Below are 24,526 nucleotides of genomic sequence, written 5' to 3' on the forward strand. Positions count from 1 at the left end.
TAGAATTGTTGATGAAACTGAACGAGGATGTAATTGTAAGAATTTTTGTTAAGTAGAAGTATTTTGATAAGTGTATTGAAGTCTTTCAAAAGTGTATGAATACATATTAAAACACTACATGTATATACATTTTAACTGAGTCGTTAAGTCATCGTTAGTCGTTACATGTAAATGTTGTTTTGAAACCTTTAGGTTAACGATCTTGTTAAATGTTGTTAACCCATTGTTTATTATATCTAAAGAGATGTTAAATTATTACATTATCATGATATTATGATATATTAATATATCTTAGTATGATATATATACAGTTAAATGTTGTTACAAAGATAATCGTTATATATATGTCTCGTTTCGAAATCATTAAGTTAGTAGTCTTGTTTTTACATATGTAGTTCATTGTTAATACACTTAATGACATATTTACTTATCATTTATCATGATTAAACATAGTCTATTAATATCTTAATATGATTCATATGTATTTAGTAAGACGTTGTTATAACGATAATCGTTATATATATCGTTTCGAGTTTTCTTAATTCAATAAACTCAATTTTATGTATATAACTCATTGTTAAAATACCTAATGAGATACTTACTTATCATAATATCATGTTAACTATATATATAATCATATATATGTCATCATATAGTTTTTACAAGTTTTAACGTTCGTGAATCACCGGTCAACTTGGGTGGTCAATTATCTATATGAAACCTATTTCAATTAATCAAGTCTTAACAAGTTTGATTGCTTAACATGTTGGAAACACTTAATCATATAAATATCAATTTCATTTAATATATAAAAACATGGAAAAGTTCGGGTCACTACAGTACCTACCCGTTAAATAAATTTCGTCCCGAAATTTTAAGCATTTGGAGGAGTTGACGTATCTTCTGGAAATAAGTGCGGGTATTTCTTCTTCATCTGATCTTCTCATTTCCAGGTGAACTCAGGTCCTCTACAAACATTCCATCGAACTTTAACAATTAGTATCTTGTTTTGCTTAAGTCTTTTAACCTCACGATCCATTATTTCGACGGGTTCTTAGATGAATTGAAGTTTTTCGTTGATTTGGGTTTCGTCTAATGGAATAGTGAGATCTTCTTTAGCAAAATATTTCTTCAAATTTGAGACGTGGAAAGTGTTATGTACAGCCGCGAGTTGTTGTGCTAATTCAAGTCGATAAGCAACTGGTCCGACACGATCAATAATCTTGAATGGTCCAATATACCTTGGATTTAATTTCCCCCGTTTACCAAATCGAACAACGCCTTTCCAAGGTGCAACTTTAAGCATGACCATCTCTCCAATTTCAAATTCTATATCTTTTCTTTTAATGTCAGCGTAGCTCTTTTGTCGACTTTGGGCGATTTTCAATCGTTGTTGAATTTGGATGATCTTCTCGGTACTTTCTTGTATTATCTCTGGACCTGTAATTTGTATATCCCATACTTCACTCCAACAAATCGGAGACCTGCACTTTCTATCATAAAGTGCTTCAAACGGCATCTCAATGTTTGAATGGTAGCTGTTGTTGTAGGAAAATTATGCTAACGGTAGGTGTCGATCCCAACTGTTTCTGAAATCAATAACGCATGCTTGTAGCATGTCTTCAAGCGTTTGTATCGTCCTTTCGCTCTCCCCATCAGTTTGTGGATGATAGGCAGTACTCATGTCTAGACGAGTTCCTAAAGCTTGCTGTAATGTCTGCCAGAATCTTGAAATAAATCTGCCATCCCTATCAGAGATAATAGAGATTGGTATTCCATGTCTGGAGACGACTTCCTTCAAATACAGTCATGCTAACTTCTCCATCTTGTCATCTTCTCTTATTGGCAGGAAGTGTGCTGATTTGGTGAGACGATTCACTATTACCCAAATAGTATCAAAATCACTTGCTGTCCTTGGCAATTTAGTGATGAAATCCATGGTAATGTTTTCCCATTTCCATTCCGGGATTTCGGGTTGTTGAAGTAGACCTGATGGTTTCTGATGCTCCGGTTTGACCTTAGAACACGTCAAACATTCCCCTACGTATTTAGCAACATCGGCTTTCATACCCGGCCACCAAAAATGTTTCTTGAGATCTTTGTACATCTTTCCCATTCCAGGATGTATTGAGTATCTGGTTTTATGAGCTTCTTTAAGTACCATTTCTCTCATACCTCCAAATTTTGGTACCCAAATTCTTTCAGCCCTATACCGGGTTCCGTCTTCTTGAATATTAAGATGCTTCTCCGATCCTTTGGGTATTTCATCCCTTAAGTTTCCCTCTTTCAAAACTCCTTGTTGCGCCTCCTTTATTTGAGTAGTAAGGTTAGCGTGAATCATTATATTCATAGCTTTTACTCGAATAGGTTCTCGGTCCTTTCTGCTCAAGGCGTCGGCTACCACATTTGCCTTCCCCGGGTGGTAACGAATCTCAAAGTCGTAATCATTCAATAATTCAATCCATCTGCGCTGCCTCATGTTCAGTTGTTTCTGATTAAATATGTGTTGAAGACTTTTGTGGTCGGTATATATAATACTTTTGACCCAATATAAGTAGTGCCTCCAAGTCTTTAATGCAAAAAAAACCGTGCCTAATTCCAAATCATGCGTCGTATAATTCTGCTCGTGAATCATCAATTGTCTAGATGCATAAGCAATTACCTTCGTTCATTGCATTTATACACAACCGAGACTTTGCTTTGAGGCGTCACAATATATCACAAAATCATCATTCCCTTCAGGTAATGACAATATAGGTGCCGTAGTTAACTTTTTCTTCAACAATTGAAGCGCTTTCTCTTGTTCATCCTTCCATTCAAATTTCTTCCCTTTATGCGTTAATGCAGTCAAGGGTTTTGCTATTTTGGAAAAATCTTGGATGAATCTCCTATAATAACCAGCCAGCCCTAAAAATTGGCGTATGTGCTTCGGAGTTTTCGGGGTTTCCCACTTTTCAACGGTTTCAATCTTTGCTGGATCCACCTAAATACCTTCTTTGTTCACTATATGACCGAGGAATTGAACTTCTTCCAATCAAAATGCATACTTTGAAAACTTAGCTTACAGTTTTTCCTTTATTAACAACTCTAGCACTTTTCTCAAATGTTCTTCATGCTCTTGGTCATTCTTTGAGTAAATAAGTATGTCATCGATGAAAACAATGACAAACTTGTCAAGGTATGGTCCACATACTAGGTTCATGAGGTCCATGAACACATCTGGTGCATTAGTCAATCCAAATGGCATAACCATAAACTCGTAATGATCGTAACGCGTCCTAAAAGCAGTCTTTGGAATATCATCCTCCTTCACCCGCATTTGATGATACCTAGAGCGTAAATCAATCTTTGAATAAACCGAAGAGCCTTGTAGTTGATCAAATAAGTCGTCGATTCTCGGTAGTGGGTAACGGTTCTTGATGGTAAGTTTGTTCAACTCTCGATAGTTGATACACAACCTAAATGTACCATCCTTCTTCTTGAAAAACAAAACAGGAGCTCCCCATGGTGATGTGCTTGGTCGAATGAAACCACGCTGTAAAAGTTCCTGTAACTGACTTTGTAATTCTTTCATTTCACTGGGTGCGAGTCTGTATGGAGCACGAGCTATTGGTGCAGCTCCTGGTACAAGGTCTATTTGAAATTCAACGGATCGATGTGGGGGTAATCCCGGTAATTCTTTCGGAAATACATCGAGAAATTCTTTTGTGACGGGAACATCACTGATGTTCTTTTCTTCAGGTTTAACTTCTTTGATGTGTGCTAGAATGATGTAACAACCTTTTCTTATTAGTTTTTGCTCCTTCAAACTACTAATAAGGTTTAATTTCACGTTGTTCTTTTCTCCGTACACCATTAAAGGTTTTCCCTTTTCACGCATAATGCGAATCGCATTTTTGTAACAAACGACCTCTACTCTCACCTTTTTCAACCAGTCCATACCAATTATTACATCAAAACTTCCTAACTCGAGTGGTATTAAATCAATTTTAAACGTTTAATCCCCCGGTTTAATTTCTCTATCCCGACATATATTATCTGCTGAAATTAATTTACCGTTTGCTAATTCGAGTAAAAATTTACTATCCAAAGGCATCAATGGGCAACTTAACTTAGCACAAAAATCTCTACTCATATAGCTTCTATCCGCACCTGAATCAAATAAAACATAAGCAAATTTATTATCAATAAGAAACGTACCCATAACAAGCTCCGGGTCTTCCTGTGCTTCTGCCGTATTAATATTGAAAACTCTTCCGCGGCCCTGCCCATTAGTATTCCCCTGATTCGGGCAATTACTTCTAATGTGGCCAGGTTTTTCACATCCATAACAAACAAAGGCGGCATTACTTGTTTCGCCACTATTTGTTCCTTTAGTTCTGTTAAACTTTGGTCCGTAGACCTCACACTTTTTCGCACCATGGCCAGTTCTTTTACACTGTGACAACCCGGAAATTTCCAATCAAATTTAAACTTTATCTTTATATTATTCCGACACGATAAGCAAAGTTTGTTAAGTTAAATCTCAAGAATTTTAAATTGTGTTCATACATTCATTATAACCTCGACCAAATTCAGACGATTCACGAACCGTTATATATAAATAAATATGTATATATATGTATATATATATATTATAACTTGAGAATATTAATAAAGTATTAAACGTATAATACTTTACGTGATCGTATTTGTTTCAATATGTTTATCGATGGAATTAGAAGATAATATCAAATTGTTGATTTATCAGATACATTATGATATGATTACGGGTCTATGTTATGAGGTCCACTGTGATTTAAGAAAAATCTATTCTTTTTGACAACATTCGGAAAATGGTAAAGTGATTTATAAGTAAGAACGTGAAGTGTAAATAACTTAGATGTTGGATATCGACAAGTTAAGTAACTCGACATTTTTCATTAAGATGATTTCATACGTTTATTTAACCTTTGAACTTTATCCCATGCTTCACCAACAAACTGTAATTTAAAAACTTGAAACCTATTATGAATATATATGATTCTACTTTTTTAAAACATTTTATGATATAACGATTTCCATTATTTTAACCTTTAAACAAAATGATTCTTAAAAATATATTTGGTTTTGGAAAACAAAATTATTATATTTATTTTATTTAGTTTCAAACGTACAAAAACGTTTTCAGTTTAAAAAGAACTTTATTATTAAAACATATATAACTTTTATAAATATCTAGAACCACTTTTGACAACTCATTACTTAAGCAGTATGATAAAGATAATGATATTTATATTTTATTTTATTAAATATATATAACGATTTAAATTAATATTATATATATTTATACGCGTATTATACGTACATAGTTTTATACTTTTACTATACTTAAACTTTACCTTTACTTTATTTTTACTTTACTTTAACTTTAATAATTCACTTTAATAATTCATACTTTAATAATTCACTTTAATAATTCATACTTTAATAATTCACTTTAATAATTCATACTTTAATAATTTACTTTAATAATTCATACTTTAATAATTCACTTTAATAATTCATACTTTAATAATTCACTTTAATAATTCATACTTTAATAATTCACTTTAATAATTCAAAAATCTATTATAAATAGAATTCAATAGGTTTCATTATTTCATAGAAACTTGAAAATATTTTTCTCTAAACTCTCTCAATCGATTTACATATATATATTTACTCCGTATTATTTCAAGATATTATTAGTATACATAAAATATTACGTCAGAGTGCTGTCCGAGTGATTTCGAAATTGTTTTTCGAGTGGGATTGGATTAAGGAAATTATGGGTTATAGCTATGGAGGTGATTGGTATGGTTCATGGGTATGCTTGTGAGGTCAATATAGTGTTTATCATCTCCGTTGCGTCTACGTACCTTTCCTGCAATATTGAATCTCAATATTGATACGTGAGTACTCATAATTTAACTTTTACATACTAATAGTGTATCCCTGACTAGTGCTCGAGTATATAGGATTATGCATGTTTGTACTTTTGAAATTGCCTTTAGTTAGGTTATGTTGAATCCTGAATTAGTTATATATGCGACTGAGATAAGGTATAAGATATGCATGTCGTTGGAAAGCTAGCGAAAAATTAAGAACTTTTCATTTAGATATCGAATGATTTCGATGAACGGATTTGAAGTTATAGTCCATCGAATTTTTGTATTATTATTAAAAATGATTATTATTATCGTCGTTATTATCGTCGTTCTAGTTTTTTCTTATTATTATTATTATTATCTTTATTAATAAAAGGATTTATCATTAAAAATTGTTATTTTTTTTATTATTACTATCGTTATTATCGTTAAAGTTATAATTAGTATTATTATTATTATCTAATTATTATTATTATTATTATTATTATTATTATTATTATTATTATTATTATTATTATTATTATTATTATTATTATTGGTATTATTATTATTATTATCATTATTAATATATATATCATTATTTAAAAATGGTTATTGTTATTGTTATTATTATTATTACTATATTATCATTAAGATAATTATTAGTATTATCGTTAATAATGTTATAGTAACTATCATTATTAATATTAGTGTAATTAAAACAAATATTTGTAACACCTAATTATTTTGATTACTATTATTATCATTATTACGAACACGATATAAAAGACGATTAAAAGCTATTAAACGAAACGATTAGGAAATATTGGGTAAGAGTATCATGATGAAATTAAAATATTATAAGATATTGATTTAGATAAAATTATCGTTCTTATTATTTTTATCATTACTATTATTATTAAAATTATCGTTAGTATTAAAACTATCATTTTAATAAAAATTATCATTTTAATAGAAATGTCATTGTTACTATAAAATATCATTATTATGATTATTATTTTAAATAGAATTATTATTTTAAAGATAATATTAAAAATTATCGTAAATATTAAAGTTATCATAATTAGAATTATCGTTTTATCATAATGTCATCTTAGTAATTATAAATATTGATATTTTTATAATAATAATTATTATTACAAAATAATACAACTTTTACTTACTATCATTATAGATATTATTTTATCAAATAAATATTTAATACAAACATATTTTACTACGTGTAATAACTTACTTTAATAATACGTATCATATTATCTTTATAATATTAAATGAACCCTATAAATTTTATTACTTAATATATATATATAAGTATATTTTATTATATAAATATAATATAAAATTTTATTTATTAATAAATAAATTATATTATTTACTCTAATAAATCTTTTAAAAATATTTAAAAATATAAAACGACGATATTTAAACTATATATTAATCATGTATAAATTTTTGGAAATTATTTTGAGTCAAATTTACTTTTGTTGACTTTTGCATATTAGTCTCGAGCATTAGGATTATGGTACACTATGACTTGACCTAATTTTTTAGACAAATATTGACCAACACATAAATATATATAATTAATTTAGGTTCGTGAATTCGAGGCCAACCTTGCACTTGTTCAATGACGTTATATGTATTTTTACTACGAAATACAGTATGGTGAGTTTCATTTGCCTTTTTACCCTTTATATTTTTGGGCTGAGAATACATGCGCAATTTTTATAAATGTTTTTCGAAATAGACACAAGTAATCGAAACTACATTATATGGTTGAATTATCGAAATCGAATATGCCCCTTTTTATTAAGTCTGGTAATCTAAGAATTAGGGAACAGACACCCTAATTGACGCGAATCCTAAAGATAGATCTATTGGGCCTAACAAACCCCATCCAAAGTACCGGATGCTTTAGTACTTCGAAATTATATCATGTCCGAAGGAGGATCCCGGAATGATAGGGGATATTCTTATATGTATCTAGTTAATGTCGGTTACCAGGTGTTCACCATATGAATGATTATTTTTTGTCTCTATGCATGGGACGTATATTTATGAGAACTGGAAATGAAATTCTTGTGGTCTATTAAAATGATGGAAATAAATGATTATGATAAACTAATGAACTCACCAGCCTTTTGGTTGACACTTTAAAGCATGTTTATTCTCAGGTGTTAAAGAAATCTTCCGCTGTGCATTTGCTCATTTTAAAGATATTACTTGGAGTCTTTCATAGCATATTTCGAAGAACGTTGCATTCGAGTCATTGAGTTCATCAAATATTATTATTAAATCAATTTATAGTTGGATAGTGGATATTATGAAATGGTATGCATGCCTGTCAACTTTTGATGTAAAGAAAGATTGTCATTTAAAAACGAATGCAATGTTTGTAAAATATATCATATATAGGTCAAATACCTCGCAATGTAATCAACTATTGTGAATCGTTTATAATGTATATGAATGGGTCCTTTCAGTTGGTATCAGAGCGGTGGTCTTAGCGAACCAGGTCTGCATTAGTGTGTCTAACTTCATATTGCATGAGTAGTGTATAGACAAACTTCATATCTTAGCGTATCTGCTAAATCATATCTTATCGTATCTGTTACTTTAAACTTTACCTGACATACCCCGCAAATTCCTCCGTAATCTATGAAATCTTTTGATCTCTATATATAGATATCCTATGTAAATAGAATACCACTCGATAGCCGAAAAATCATTTTTATATCGAAAATCCTTTATCCAATCGTACGAAATGGAATTTGTCATCAGTTCAAGTCACTCAGATTCCGAAATGGAATCTCACTCAAGCTCCGAAAGCAGTGTGACCGGAATGGATCAACCAATCAGTCATCATCTATTCTGGATGAATTGGGGATGGGTTCGTAGCCTCCTCAATCATTAGAAACAAGAAGAAGGCGATCCTTTCCATCCACCACATTGCCCTCTTGGCGAAGAACCTGAAGCACTTACCGGCGAACCTGTTCGAGACAACATTTTCTCTCTCATTTCCAGGGTATCTCGTCACGATTATATACTACATCAAATTCTAGATTTTATTTATCCGCTCGTTCCGACCGACAATCATCCTGGAATAATAGAAGAAGTCAACGAACTTCGCGCTCGGGTAGTGGCTTTGGAGAATATGGTGCAGTGATTACAAACACCAGCAGCAGCACCAGCAGCATAACCAGTACCACCATCATCAACACCAACAGTACCATTACCACCTCCAACCACAACCGCGTTGTAAACCTCAACTTCACAATCTGTCCCACGAGCATTAACGTCATACGCACCATAGATACCAAGGAGTACCAACAACAATAACTGACGAACTATTAATTCATAACTTCATTGGAGAAACATTCCGCGGCGATTATATAATCTCTAAAGTCTTAGAGATTATCTAATCTAGCCCTAACCATAAATCAGTTAAGCGAACCAAAATGATAGAAAGAAGAGTAGAAACCCTGACAAAAATGGTGTGTGATTAACAAGTTAAACTTGTTTTACCAACAGCATCAACAGTACCGTCAACGTCACCAGCATCGTCAGTACAGTCAACATCAGAATCAACAACACCTATAACATCACAAACTCCGTCAGTTCAAGAATCACTGTGGACATCATTACGAATCAATAACGTGTATATTGTATCAACAAGTTATGAAGAATTAACTCATTCACTCTGAAGAAATTATATATATATATTATATATATATATATATATATATATATATATATATATATATATATATATATATATATATATATATATATATATATATATATATATATATATATATATATATTTTGAAATAAAAAACAAATCTTTCCGTGCTAAGCTATTGTGTGTGAATCTTAACTACTCAGTTAATTCATATTACAAATATGCAATAATGTATGTCCCTCACCCGCGACTTAACCATCGTTAACTACAATCTCTGTCTCAATTCAACAAATTCCAATTCCTAATAAATCAAGTATATATTTGATTTTACACTTCATCATTGATGTAACCGAAACTTTTCAAATAACATCACTCGTACTTTGCGAAGTTCACAAGAAATTAATGAAAACCAACATCACTTCTCAACAAATAACGAAGTATTGATTCATAATTTCAATATTATTGAAGAAATACTTATGTAACCTCTAAACCTTCAAGGAATTATTCAATTCTAGTTCCAACCGTAAATCGAATGAGTTTAATTTAGTATTAACTCATTAAAATTTATGTTACATCTGAGGAGAATATATACATATATATTTTCATAAAGACTGTAATAAAATTCTTATGTACAAAATATTAATTGTGAAAATTTTTTAACGGGTAGGTAATACCCGAGAGATATATATAAATTCATAATTAATATGTTACATTCTTCGAATCAGATTAAGCAAATTATCAATTATACTTCCTACTTTCACAATAATATACATTCTTTCATAGAAATCAAAACAACCATACTCATTCAAACCCAATTACGTATTCTGATTTTAAAATCTCAGAATTCAATTCGAGATATAACCGGTACCATTACTTTTAGATTCCTACATCTTTCAAAGCTATACTTTGACTTCAAAAGTGTGTTAGAACATCAAATGTATACAAACGATTACAATCTATGTTCAAACCCTTCAAAAATCTCTGAAGACACTTCAAATAATGAGCAATCGAGATGATGATCCAACCACATATTACCCACAGTTATGTACTTAAAAAGCTCTCGAAACCAAAGTCATAATTCAACACATATCTGTGTCAGATCTTTTGGCATTTATTAGCAAAAATAACCTTGCAATTCCTTTGCAAAGTAGCAAATTATATCACAGCTCCAGCAAGACAACTTCGATTTTTTCATTCGGAGTAGCCTTATCATAATTTTGATATATGTGATTACCCTTTTGTTACCGGAGAACCTTTCATATTCCACCACATTAGCAATAAACTTACCAACAACTTCACTGATCTTGGGCATTCCGAAGAATCTTTATATTTATCAAAACCTCATCATTTACTCATCTGCCTCTTGTAACGAGAATTGTCATACGAATCATTGGGAGTTAGCAATCAGTATTTTGAAATCTCACAGCATGTTGACGCCAACAGTTATACATAACGTCTATTTCCAAGGCTTACATACTTCAAATGTGAATTTTCTGAAAAACACTCTGAACCGCGAACTAGTTCTCGAAATGCTGATGAAGCAACAAAAACTGTAAACGACCTTAGCAGTAAAAAGTTTGATGATAAAGATTAGTGTATTAACAAAGCTCAGAAATAGAGAAGTTTTGGAACTGGAAAACGGATTGAGCAAAGTATGAAGGAGGCTGTGGACAAATCACAAAGACTGAACCTGCCTTCAAAGAATCCAAATGATTCAGTGTCTGCTGAAGTCATTAATGAATACCTTGCTCCTGACACTAAACCCTTACAGACAATATTCTTCATCATCCTCTGATATTAGAAATTCTAAGATATCATTGTATCTTTCATTATAAATATCCTCCATATTTCTGAAGATATTTCCATAACTATTCTTATCTGGAATCATTTATCTCTTTGCGCTATCTGTATTACATCAAAAAGGAAATTGTTTAGTTCCTATACTCTGTAAACCTTTGAGTTTAAAATATGAATGTTTTTGAAGTAGTGTTGGAACCTGAAGCATGAGTTAGTATAATATAATGACACTTGATCAACGTGATTATATTACAGTAATTCATGCTGAGTTTCTAAATGGAACGTGATGATTCACAGATCATAACATCATCATGTGCCATGTTATACGACTCTTGTATTCTATTTAACCTCTAAAATATCAAAAAAAAAATTTCTTGATGATTCGGCCTTTTCCAAGGTATTCTAGTAATTTGACAAGTCAAGATCGTGCCATCACAATTTCCTTCCTAGAACATTAACAATGTTCATTCCGAAAATCATATTTGTGAATTCTGGACCATTACAAGCGGTGCTTAATCGCAAGAAGAAGAAATGAAAGGACAAAACTCCGAAATAGAAATTGGGGTATAAATTGCAGCAAATAAAAGAGAGCATTAACTATGGATGCCAATGATTATAGAAGATAGAAACAGAGACTTTGAAATATAAGGGAAGATATAAAGCCCAACGACAAACCAAAAATTATAAACCATATATATCGATGCATATAGCAATATAAAGACACGGGAGAACTAGAAACACTATGAACCCAAGAGTATAGTAGAAGTAAATAAATTCTTCCGGCGGTAGATAAAAAAGAAGAATGACCGATATGAAAGTTATAAGTATATCGAGAATCAGAACTGGATGGAGCATATTGATGAATACTTTAAAATATGAGTTGAGGGGGAAAGAATAGAAGGTGATGAAACATGACTAGGAACTTAGAAATCAACAGATTTAACTCACACAATGACGGAATAAGTGAATCAAACCCTCTAGTGAATAGGTTAAGCTTTTTGTGATTAATTTAGTCATACCACAACCAAATCAAGTGTGATTAGCTCAACACCTGGGTGATTTGGGTTGAGAGAGAATCGGAGGAGCTCACCAGATCTGAGTGTGTGTAACAAATGAGAGGCTTAACCTAAAAATGAAGAACATAAGACTTTATATACCCCTGCTGTTGACTCACCCGTACGATTCATCCATCACACATACGAGTTGGCTTCATCAGCCGTACGGGTGATCACTCACTCGTGTCTTCTCATTTAGATTGTAATTGTGACTTAGCTCAGCATCAACCGTGCGTATGAGCCTGTCAGCCGTACGAGTGAGGCTTCACTCGGACGTCTGACTAAGTCTAACATAGTCAAACATCCACATCTCGTTCCTGCAGTTGCTGTAACCACATACAAACACAAATAGGATAATAACGAACGATCATGGTGGCCTGTAAACTGTTGTACCTGCAATGGACGTGGGTAGATGTCTAGGGACTTGCATAAAATGCATCAACAGAAGGTGTAAGTTGTAAGAAAAGGAAGGAGATGAATTTATAAGAAAATCTCCGACAGAACAATTAAAATGGACGATCGCATTTAAAGCGGATCCTAATTCCTTTTGTTACCGGAGAATCAAATCTTATTACAAAGATTTTCTTCAAATCTCTTGAAATCTGGAAATCAATCATATCTACGTCAAATGATAAGATGAATCTACACTTACTCATTTCACTCTTCTTTGTTAGCTTCATTCGTACTCTTCATATAAATGGATTCTTTATCCAAATTATTCGCTGATGATAAAACTCTAATTTTTAGCCTGTATGCATCATGAAAACATACTTATTATCATTCACGACCTTTCCACTCAAATTTCGAGACGAAATTTCTTTAACGGGTAGGTACTGTGACAACCCGGAAATTTCCAATCAAATTTAAACTTTATCTTTATATTATTCCAACACGATAAGCAAAGTTTGTTAAGTTAAATCTCAAGAATTTTAAATTGTGTTCATACATTCATTATAACCTCGACCAAATTCAGACGATTCACGAACCGTTATATATAAATAAATATGTATATATATATATATATATATATATATATTATAACTTGAGAATATTAATAAAGTATTAAACGTATAATACTTTACATGATCGTATTTGTTTCAATATGTTTATCGATGGAATTAGAAGATAATATCAAATTGTTGATTTATCAGATACATTATGATATGATTACGGGTCTATGTTATGAGGTCCACTGTGATTTAAGAAATCTATTCTTTTTGACAACATTCGGAAAATGGTAAAGTGATTTATAAGTAAGAACGTGAAGTGTAAATAACTTAGATGTTGGATATCGACAAGTTAAGTAACTCGACATTTTTCATTAAGATGATTTCATACGTTTATTTAACCTTTGAACTTTATCCCATGCTTCACCAACAAACTGTAATTTAAAAACTTGAAACCTATTATGAATATATATGATTCTACTTTTTTAAAACATTTTATGATATAACGATTTCTATTATTTTAACCTTTAAACAAAATGATTCTTAAAAATATATTTGGTTTTGGAAAACAAAATTATTATATTTATTTGATTTAGTTTCAAACGTACAAAAACGTTTTCAGTTTAAAAAGAACTTTATTATTAAAACGTATATAACTTTTATAAATATCTAGAATCACTTTTTACAACTCATTACTTAACCAGTATGATAAAGATAACGATATTTATATTTTATTTTATTAAATATATATAACGATTTAAATTAATATTATATATATTTATACGTGTATTATACGTACATAGTTTTATACTTTTACTATACTTAAACTTTACTTTTACTTTATTTTTACTTTACTTTAACTTTAATAATTCACTTTAATAATTCATACTTTAATAATTCACTTTAATAATTCATACTTTAATAATTCACTTTAATAATTCACTTTAATAATTCATACTTTAATAATTCACTTTAATAATTCATACTTTAATAATTCACTTTAATAATTCAAAAATCTATTATAAATAGAATTCAATAGGTTTCATTATTTCATAGAAACTTAAAAATATTTTTCTCTAAACTCTCTCAATCGATTTACATATATATATTTACTCCGTATTATTTTAAGATATTATTAGTATACATAAAATATTACGTCAGAGTGCTGTCCGAGTGATTTCGAAATTGTTTTTCGAGTGGGATTGGATTAAGGAAATTATGGGTTATAGCTGTGGAGGTGATTGGTATGGTTCATGGGTATGCTCGTGAGGTCAATATAGTGTTTATCATCTCCGTTGCGTCTACGTACCTTTCCTGCAATATTGAATCTCAATATTGATATGTGAGTACTCATAATTTAACTTTTACATACTAATAGTGTATCCCTGACTAGTGCTCGAGTATATAGGATTATGCATGTTTGTACTTTTGATATTGCCTTTAGTTAGGTTATGTTGAATCCTGAATTAGTTATATATGCGACTGAGATAAGGTATAAGATATGCATGTCGTTGGAAAGCTAGCGAAAAATTAAGAACTTTTCATTTAGATATCGAATGATTTCGATGAACTGATTTGAAGTTATAGTCCATCGAATTTTTATATTATTATTAAAAATGATTATTATTATTGTCGTTATTATCGTCGTTCTAGTTTTTTCTTATTATTATTATTATTATCTTTATTAATAAAAGGATTTATCATTAAAAATTGTTATTTTTTTTATTATTACTATCGTTATTATCGTTAAAGTTATAATTAGTATTATTATTATTATCCAATTATTATTATTATTATTATTATTATTATTATTATTATTATTATTATTATTATTATTATTATTATTATTATTATTATTATTATTATTATTATTATTATTATTGGTATTATTATTATTATTATTATCATTATTAATATATATATCATTATTTAAAAATGGTTATTGTTATTGTTATTATTATTATTACTATATTATCATTAAGATAATTATTAGTATTATCGTTAATAATGTTATAGTAACTATCATTATTAATATTAGTGTAATTAAAACAAATATTTGTAACACCTAATTATTTTGATTACTATTATTATCATTATTACGAACACGATATAAAAGACGATTAAAAGCTATTAAACGAAACGATTAGGAAATAATGGGTAAGAGTATCATGATGAAATTAAAATATTATAAGATATTGATTTAGATAAAATTATCGTTCTTATTATTTTTATCATTACTATTATTATTAAAATTATCGTTAATATTAAAACTATCATTTTAACAAAAATTATCATTTTAATAGAAATGTCATTGTTACTATAAAATATCATTATTATTATTATTATTATTATTATTTTAAATAGAATTATTATTTTAAAGATAATATTAAAAATTATCGTAAATATTAAAGTTATCATAATTAGAATTATCGTTTTATCATAATGTCATCTTAGTAATTATAAATATTGATATTTTTATAATAATAATTATTATTACAAAATAATACAACTTTTACTTACTATCATTATAGATATTATTTTATCAAATAAATATTTGATACAAACATATTTTACTACGTGTAATAACTTACTTTAATAATACGTATCATATTATCTTTATAATATTAAATGAACCCTATAAATTTTATTACTTAATATATATAAAAGTATATTTTATTATATAAATATAATATAAAATTTTATTTATTTATTAATAAATAAATTATATTATTTACTCTAATAAATCTTTTAAAAATATTTAAAAATATAAAACGACGATATTTAAACTATATATTAATCATGTATAAATTTTTGGAAATTATTTTCAGTCAAATTTACTTTTGTTGACTTTTGCATATTAGTCTCGAGCATTAGGATTGTGGTACACTATGACTTGACCTAATTTGTTAGACAAATATTGACCAACACATAAATATATATAATTAATTTAGGTTCGTGAATCCGAGGCCAACCTTGCACTTGTTCAATGACGTTATATGTATTTTTACTACGAAATACAGTATGGTGAGTTTCATTTGCCTTTTTACCCTTTATATTTTTGGGCTGAGAATACATGCGCAATTTTTATAAATGTTTTTCGAAATAGACACAAGTAATCGAAACTACATTATATGGTTGAATTATCGAAATCGAATATGCCCCTTTTTATTAAGTCTGGTAATCTAAGAATTAGGGAACAGACACCCTAATTGACGCGAATCCTAAAGATAGATCTATTGGACCTAACAAATGTAGTGACCCGAACTTTTCCATGTTTATATATATTAATTGAGATTGATATTTACATGATTAAATGTTTCCAACATGTTAAGTAATCAAACTTGTTAAGACTTGATTAATTGAAATATGTTTCATATAGACAATTGACCACCCAAGTTGACCGGTGATTCACGAACGTTAAAACTTGTAAAAACTATATGATGACATATATATGGATATATATATATATATATAGTTAACATGATACTATGATAAGTAAACATATCATTAATTATATTAACAATGAACTACATATGTAAAAACAAGACTACTAACTTAATGATTTTTAAACGAGACATATATGTAACGATTATCGTTGTAAAGACATTTAATGTATATATATCATATTAAGAGATATTCATACATGATAATATCATGATAATATAATAATTTAAAATCTCATTTGATATTATAAACATTGGGTTAACAACATTTAACAAGATCGTTAACCTAAAGGTTTCAAAACAACACTTATATGTAACGACTAACGATGACTTAACGACTCAGTTAAAATGTATATACATGTAGTGTTTTAATATGTATTTATACACTTTTGAAAGACTTCAATACACTTATCAAAATACTTCTACTTAACAAAAATTCTTACAATTACATCCTCGTTCAGTTTCATCAACAATTCTACTCGTATGCACCCGTATTCGTACTCGTACAATACACAGCTTTTAGATGTATGTACTATTGGTATATACACTCTAATGATCAGCTCTTAGCAGCCCATGTGAGTCACCTAACACATGTGGGAACTATCATTTGGCAACTAGCATGAAATATCTCATAAAATTACAAAAATATGAGTAATCATTCATGACTTATTTACATGAAAACAAAATTACATATCCTTTATATCTAATCCATACACCAACGACCAAAAACACCTACAAACACTTTCATTCTTCAATTTTCTTCATCTAATTGATCTCTCTCAAGTTCTATCTTCAAGTTCTAAGTGTTCTTCATAAATTCCAAAAGTTCTAGTTTCATAAAATCAAGAATACTTTCAAGTTTGCTAGCTCACTTCCAATCTTGTAAGGTGATCATCCAACCTCAAGAAATCTTTGTTTCTTATAGTAGGTTATCATTCTAATACAAGGTAATAATCATATTCAAACTTTGGTTCAATTTCTATAACTATAACAATCTTATTTCAAGTGATGATCTTACTTGAACTTGTTTTCGTGTCATGATTCTGCTTCAAGAACTTCGAGCCATCCAAGGATCCATTGAAGCTAGATCCATTTTTCTATTTTCCAGTAGGTTTATCCAAGGAACTTAAGGTAGTAATGATGTTCATAACATCATTCGATTCATACATATAAAGCTATCTTATTCGAAGGTTTAAACTTGTAATCACTAGAACATAGTTTAGTTAATTCTAAACTTGTTCGCAAACAAAAGTTAATCCTTCTAACTTGACTTTTAAAATCAACTAAACACATGTTCTATATCTATATGATATGCTAACTTAATGATTTAAAACCTGGAAACACGAAAAACACCGTAAAACCGGATTTACGCCGTCGTAGTAACACCGCGGGCTGTTTTGGGTTAGTTAATTAAAAACTATGATAAACTTTGATTTTAAAGTTGTTATTCTGAGAAAATGATTTTTATTATGAACATGAAACTATATCCAAAAATTATGATTAAACTCAAAGTGGAAGTATGTTTTCTAAAATGGTCATCTAGACGTCGTTCTTTCGACTGAAATGACTACCTTTACAAAAACGACTTGTAACTTATATTTTCGACTATAAACCTATACTTTTCTGTTTAGATTCATAAAATAGAGTTCAATATGAAACCATAGCAATTTGATTCACTCAAAACGGATTTAAAATGAAGAAGTTATGGGTAAAACAAGATTGGATAATTTTTCTCATTTTAGCTACGTGAAAATTGGTAACAAATCTATTCCAACCATAACTTAATCAACTTGTATTGTATATTATGTAATCTTGAGATACCATAGACACGTATACAATGTTTCAACCTATCATGTCGACACATCTATATATATTTCGGAACAACCATAGACACTCTATATGTGAATGTTGGAGTTAGCTATACAGGGTTGAGGTTGATTCCAAAATATATATAGTTTGAGTTGTGATCAATACTGAGATACATATACACTGGGTCGTGGATTGATTCAAGATAATATTTATCGATTTATTTCTGTACATCTAACTGTGGACAACTAGTTGTAGGTTACTAACGAGGACAGCTGACTTAATAAACTTAAAACATCAAAATATATTAAAAGTGTTGTAAATATATTTTGAAAATACTTTGATATATATGTATATATTGTTATAGGTTCGTGAATCAACCAGTGGCCAAGTCTTACTTCCCGACGAAGTAAAAATCTGTGAAAGTGAGTTATAGTCCCACTTTTAAAATCTAATATTTTTGGGATGAGAATACATGCAGGTTTTATAAATGATTTACAAAATAGACACAAGTACGTGAAACTACATTCTATGGTTGAATTATCGAAATCGAATATGCCCCTTTTTATTAAGTCTGGTAATCTAAGAATTAGGGAACAGACACCCTAATTGACGCGAATCCTAAAGATAGATCTATTGGGCCTAACAAACCCCATCCAAAGTACCGGATGCTTTAGTACTTCGAAATTTATATCATATCCGAAGGGTGTCCCGGAATGATGGGGATATTCTTATATATGCATCTTGTTAATGTCGGTTACCAGGTGTTCACCATATGAATGATTTTTATCTCTATGTATGGGATGTGTATTGAAATATGAAATCTTGTGGTCTATTGTTACGATTTGATATATATAGGTTAAACCTATAACTCACCAACATTTTTGTTGACGTTTAAAGCATGTTTATTCTCAGGTGAATATTAAGAGCTTCCGCTGTTGCATACTAAAATAAGGACAAGATTTGGAGTCCATGTTTGTATGATATTGTGTAAAAACTGCATTCAAGAAACTGATTTCGATGTAACATATTTGTATTGTAAACCATTATGTAATGGTCGTGTGTAAACAGGATATTTTAGATTATCATTATTTGATAATCTACGTAAAGCTTTTTAAACCTTTATTTATGAAATAAAGGTTATGGTTTGTTTTAAAAATGAATGCAGTCTTTGAAAAACGTCTCATATAGAGGTCAAAACCTCGCAACGAAATCAATTAATATGGAACGTTTTTAATCAATAAGAGCGGGACATTTCAGTTGGTATCCGAGCGTTGGTCTTAGAGAACCAGAATTTTTCATTAGTGTGTCTTATCGAGTTTGTTAGGATGCATTAGTGAGTCTGGACTTCGACCGTGTTTACTTGAAAAATGATTGCTTAACAAATTTTGTTGGAAACTATATATTTTTAACATGTGAATATTATGTGATATATTAATCTCTTAACGCGTTTGATATTATGTGATAGATGTCTACCTCTAGAACAAGTCCCATTGACTCACCTAATAATAATGAAGAGTCAAATGTAAATTGGAATGATTCGTGGACTGATTCACAAGTTCCCGAAGAGGAATCGGAAGAAGAGTCGGAACCGGAAGAAGAATCGGAACCGGAAGAAGAATCGGAACCGGATGAAGAAATAGAACCGGTGGGGGAAATAATAAAACGGTTAAGTAAAAGAAAATCCTCAACCAACCGACCAAGGTTAATTATGGTCAATGGTGTTTCCGCCAAGGAAGCAAAATATTGGGAGGATTACCAATTCTCCGATGAATCGGATTCCGACGAGAATTCCGATGATGTTATAGAAATTACCCCAACTGAATTTAAAAAGGCAAAAGAAAATAATAAGGGAAAGGGCATAAAAATAGAGAAATCTAATTCCAACCCCGATGAACTTTATATGTATCGTCAACGCCCGAAGTCCTTAAGTTGTAACAATGACCCGGGAACCTCTAAACCACCAGGTTTTTCTAAACCAATGTGGACAACGACGGCTCGTATTAGGGGAACATCATATATCCCTAGAAACTTGGCAAAACAAACCAAAACCAAAGAAGAAGAAACGAGCGAGTCGGAATAAGATAGTTGTATTCGTGTGGTGTAATATATGTAATATAGTGTTCTTATGCTTTATGATATATGTAAAAATTGCTTGTATTAATAAGTATTTTTTTTATGAATCTAACTCTTGTCTATTTTACAGTTTAAAAACACAAAATGGATAGACAACCCAATATTTTAAGAGACCTACCCGGAGACATGATTGATGAAATCTTGTCTAGAGTCGGCCAGAATTCCTCGGCACAACTATTTAAGGCGAGATCAGTTTGTAAGACATTCGAAGAACGTTCCAAGAATGTCTTGGTTTATAAGAGACTTTCGTTTGAAAGATGGGGGATATCACATTGGGAAACCCATAAGTTACGATGTGTTTACTTTGACGCATATATTGCGGGGAACCTAAATGCTATTTTACGCAACGGGTTAAGAAATTATTTTGACTCAATATATCCGAATATTGGACTTCGTGATTTAGAAAAAGCGGCTAACATGCAACATAAAGAAGCATGTTATGCTTACGGATTAGTAATGTTCGCTTCTCACCAAAGTGAGAACAAGAACATCGGGCTACAACTATTAAACAAAACGTTTCCACAAGTGACGGAGTCGGTAATTGGGGTAAGAAATGAGGTTTTTAGATTATTACGGGACTGTTGGACATTACGTAACCCTCGTCCCTTTGATGACGTTACAACACGCTGTCTTATCAACGGCCATAACGGTTATGTTGCACAAGACCAAGGATGGGAAGTAGTCCTAGTAAAACCAGAATGCATGACTTGTTTCTGGACGTATGAATTACGTGTCTTTATTGCCTTTGCTGAACGACTTGTGTACTAGCTAGAATTATCTTCACAACTATCTTGTATCAAAGTTATTATGTGCTATATTTCATGCTTTATGTAAAATAAGCGGTATTGTAAGTTTGTAAAATATTGTATAAAAGTTTGAACGCGAAATATTATTATAATCAGTTTTTCATATAGAATTGTAGTAGTTGAATTGTATATTAGCTACTAAGTATGAACTTAACGGGTAGGTACTACCCGAATTTAAACTTATAAAACGCTAATATGAAGAAAAAGCTTTTATAAATGAGTTCATATTATGCTACGAAATACTATTAACTACTCTTAATATTCTGTATGATTAACTTGTTCCATTTAACTATTTTGAAGGAAATGGCACCGACTACTCGACACACCATGAATATGAATGAAGAGGAATTCCGTACTTTTCTAGCTTCAAACATAGCCGCAGTACAGGCTGCGCTACATACCAACAATAACCTTGGATCTAGCAGTACAGGAAATCGTGTAGGATGCACCTACAAAGAATTCACTGCCTGCAAACCTTTGGAATTTGATGGAACCGAAGGACCGATCGGATTGAAACAGTGGACCGAGAAGGTCGAATCGGTGTTTGCCATAAGTAAGTGTACTGAAGAGGACAAAGTAAAGTACGCTACGCATACCTTCACAGGTTCTGCGTTAACATGGTGGAATACCTATCTAGAGCAAGTGGGACAAGACGATGCGTATGCACTATCGTGGTCAGCATTCAAGCACTTGATGAACGAGAAGTACCGTCCCAGAACCGAGGTCAATAAGCTCAAGACAGAACTTAGAGGGTTACGAACCCAAGGATTTGATATTACCACGTACGAAAGACGATTCACAGAATTGTGCCTATTGTGTCCGGGAGCATTCGAAGATAAGGAAGAGAAGATCGACGCGTTTGTGAAAGGATTACCGGAAAGAATCCAAGAAGGTATAAGTTCACACGAGCCCGCCTCCATACAACAGGCATGTAGAATGGCTCACAAACTCGTGAACCAAATTGAAGAAAGAATTAAAGAACAGACTGTTGAAGAGGCCAATGTGAAGCAAGTCAAAAGAAAGTGGGAGGAAAACGGTGATAAGAATCACCAATACAACAACAACAGCAATTACAACAATAATCGCAACAATTATCCCAACAATCGCAACATCAATCGCAACTACAACAAACGGCCCAACAACAACAACAACAACAACAACAACAGCAACTACAACAATCATCCCAATAACAATAATAACCGCAACAACAACAACAATCAGAAGCAGCTATGCCAAAGGTGTGAAAAGAATCACTCGGGGTTCTGCACCAAATTTTGCAACAAGTGTAAAAGAAATGGTCATAGCGCGGCGAAGTGTGAGGTCTACGGACCAGGGGTTAATAGAACGAAAGGAACAAATGGTGTCGGAACGAGTAATGGCGGAGCAAGTAGTGTCGGAGCAAGTTATGCCAATGTAGTTTGTTATAAATGTGGAAAACCGGGCCACATTATTAGAAATTGCCCGAACCAGGAGAACACGAATGGACAAGGCCGTGGAAGAGTTTTCAATATTAATGCGGCAGAGGCACAGGAAGACCCGGAGCTTGTTACGGGTACGTTTCTTATTGACAATAAATCTGCTTACGTTTTATTTGATTCGGGTGCGGATAGAAGCTATATGAGTAGAGATTTTTGTGCTAAATTAAGTTGTCCATTGACGCCTTTGGATAGTAAATTTTTACTCGAATTAGCAAATGGTAAATTAATTTCAGCAGATAATATATGTCGGAATCGAGAAATTAAACTGGTTAGCGAAACATTTACGATTGATTTGATACCAGTAGAGTTAGGGAGTTTTGATGTGATAATCGGTATGGACTGGTTGAAAGAAGTGAAAGCGGAGATCGTTTGTTACAAAAATGCAATTCGCATTATACGAGAAAAAGGAAAACCCTTAATGGTGTACGGAGAAAAGGGCAACACGAAGCTACATCTTATTATTAATTTGAAGGCACAAAAACTAATAAGAAAAGGTTGCTATGCTGTTCTAGCACACGTCGAGAAAGTACAAACTGAAGAAAAGAGCATCAATGATGTTCCCGTCGCAAAAGAATTTCCTGATGTATTTCCGAAAGAATTACCGGGATTACCCCCACATCGATCCGTTGAATTTCAAATAGATCTTGTACCAGGAGCTGCACCAATAGCTCGTGCTCCTTACAGACTCGCACCCAGCGAGATAAAAGAACTACAAAGCCAATTACAAGAACTTTTAGAGCGTGGTTTCATTCGACCAAGCACATCACCGTGGGGAGCTCCTGTTTTGTTTGTCAAGAAGAAAGATGGTACATTCAGGTTGTGTATCGACTACCGAGAGTTGAACAAACTTACCATCAAGAACCGCTACCAACTACCGAGAATCGATGACTTATTTGATCAACTACAAGGCTCGTCTGTTTATTCAAAGATTGACTTACGTTCCGGGTATCATCAAATGCGGGTGAAAGAAGATGATATTCCAAAGACTGCTTTCAGAACACGTTACGGTCATTACGAGTTTATGGTCATGCCGTTTGGTTTAACTAATGCACCAGCTGTGTTCATGGACCTTATGAACCGAGTGTGTGGACCATACCTTGACAAGTTTGTCATTGTTTTCATTGATGACATACTTATTTACTCAAAGAATGACCAAGAACACGGTGAACATTTGAGAAAGGTGTTAGAAGTATTGAGGAAGGAAGAATTGTACGCTAAGTTTTCAAAGTGTGCATTTTGGTTGGAAGAAGTTCAATTCCTCGGTCACATAGTGAACAAAGAAGGTATTAAGGTGGATCCGGCAAAGATAGAAACTGTTGAAAAGTGGGAAACCCCGAAAACTCCGAAACACATACGCCAGTTTTTAGGACTAGCTGGTTACTACAGAAGGTTCATCCAAGACTTTTCCAGAATAGCAAAACCCTTGACTGCATTAACGCATAAAGGGAAGAAATTTGAATGGAATGA

Source organism: Rutidosis leptorrhynchoides, chromosome 10 (assembly GCF_046630445.1).
Source record: "Rutidosis leptorrhynchoides isolate AG116_Rl617_1_P2 chromosome 10, CSIRO_AGI_Rlap_v1, whole genome shotgun sequence".
NCBI lineage: Eukaryota > Viridiplantae > Streptophyta > Magnoliopsida > Asterales > Asteraceae > Rutidosis > Rutidosis leptorrhynchoides.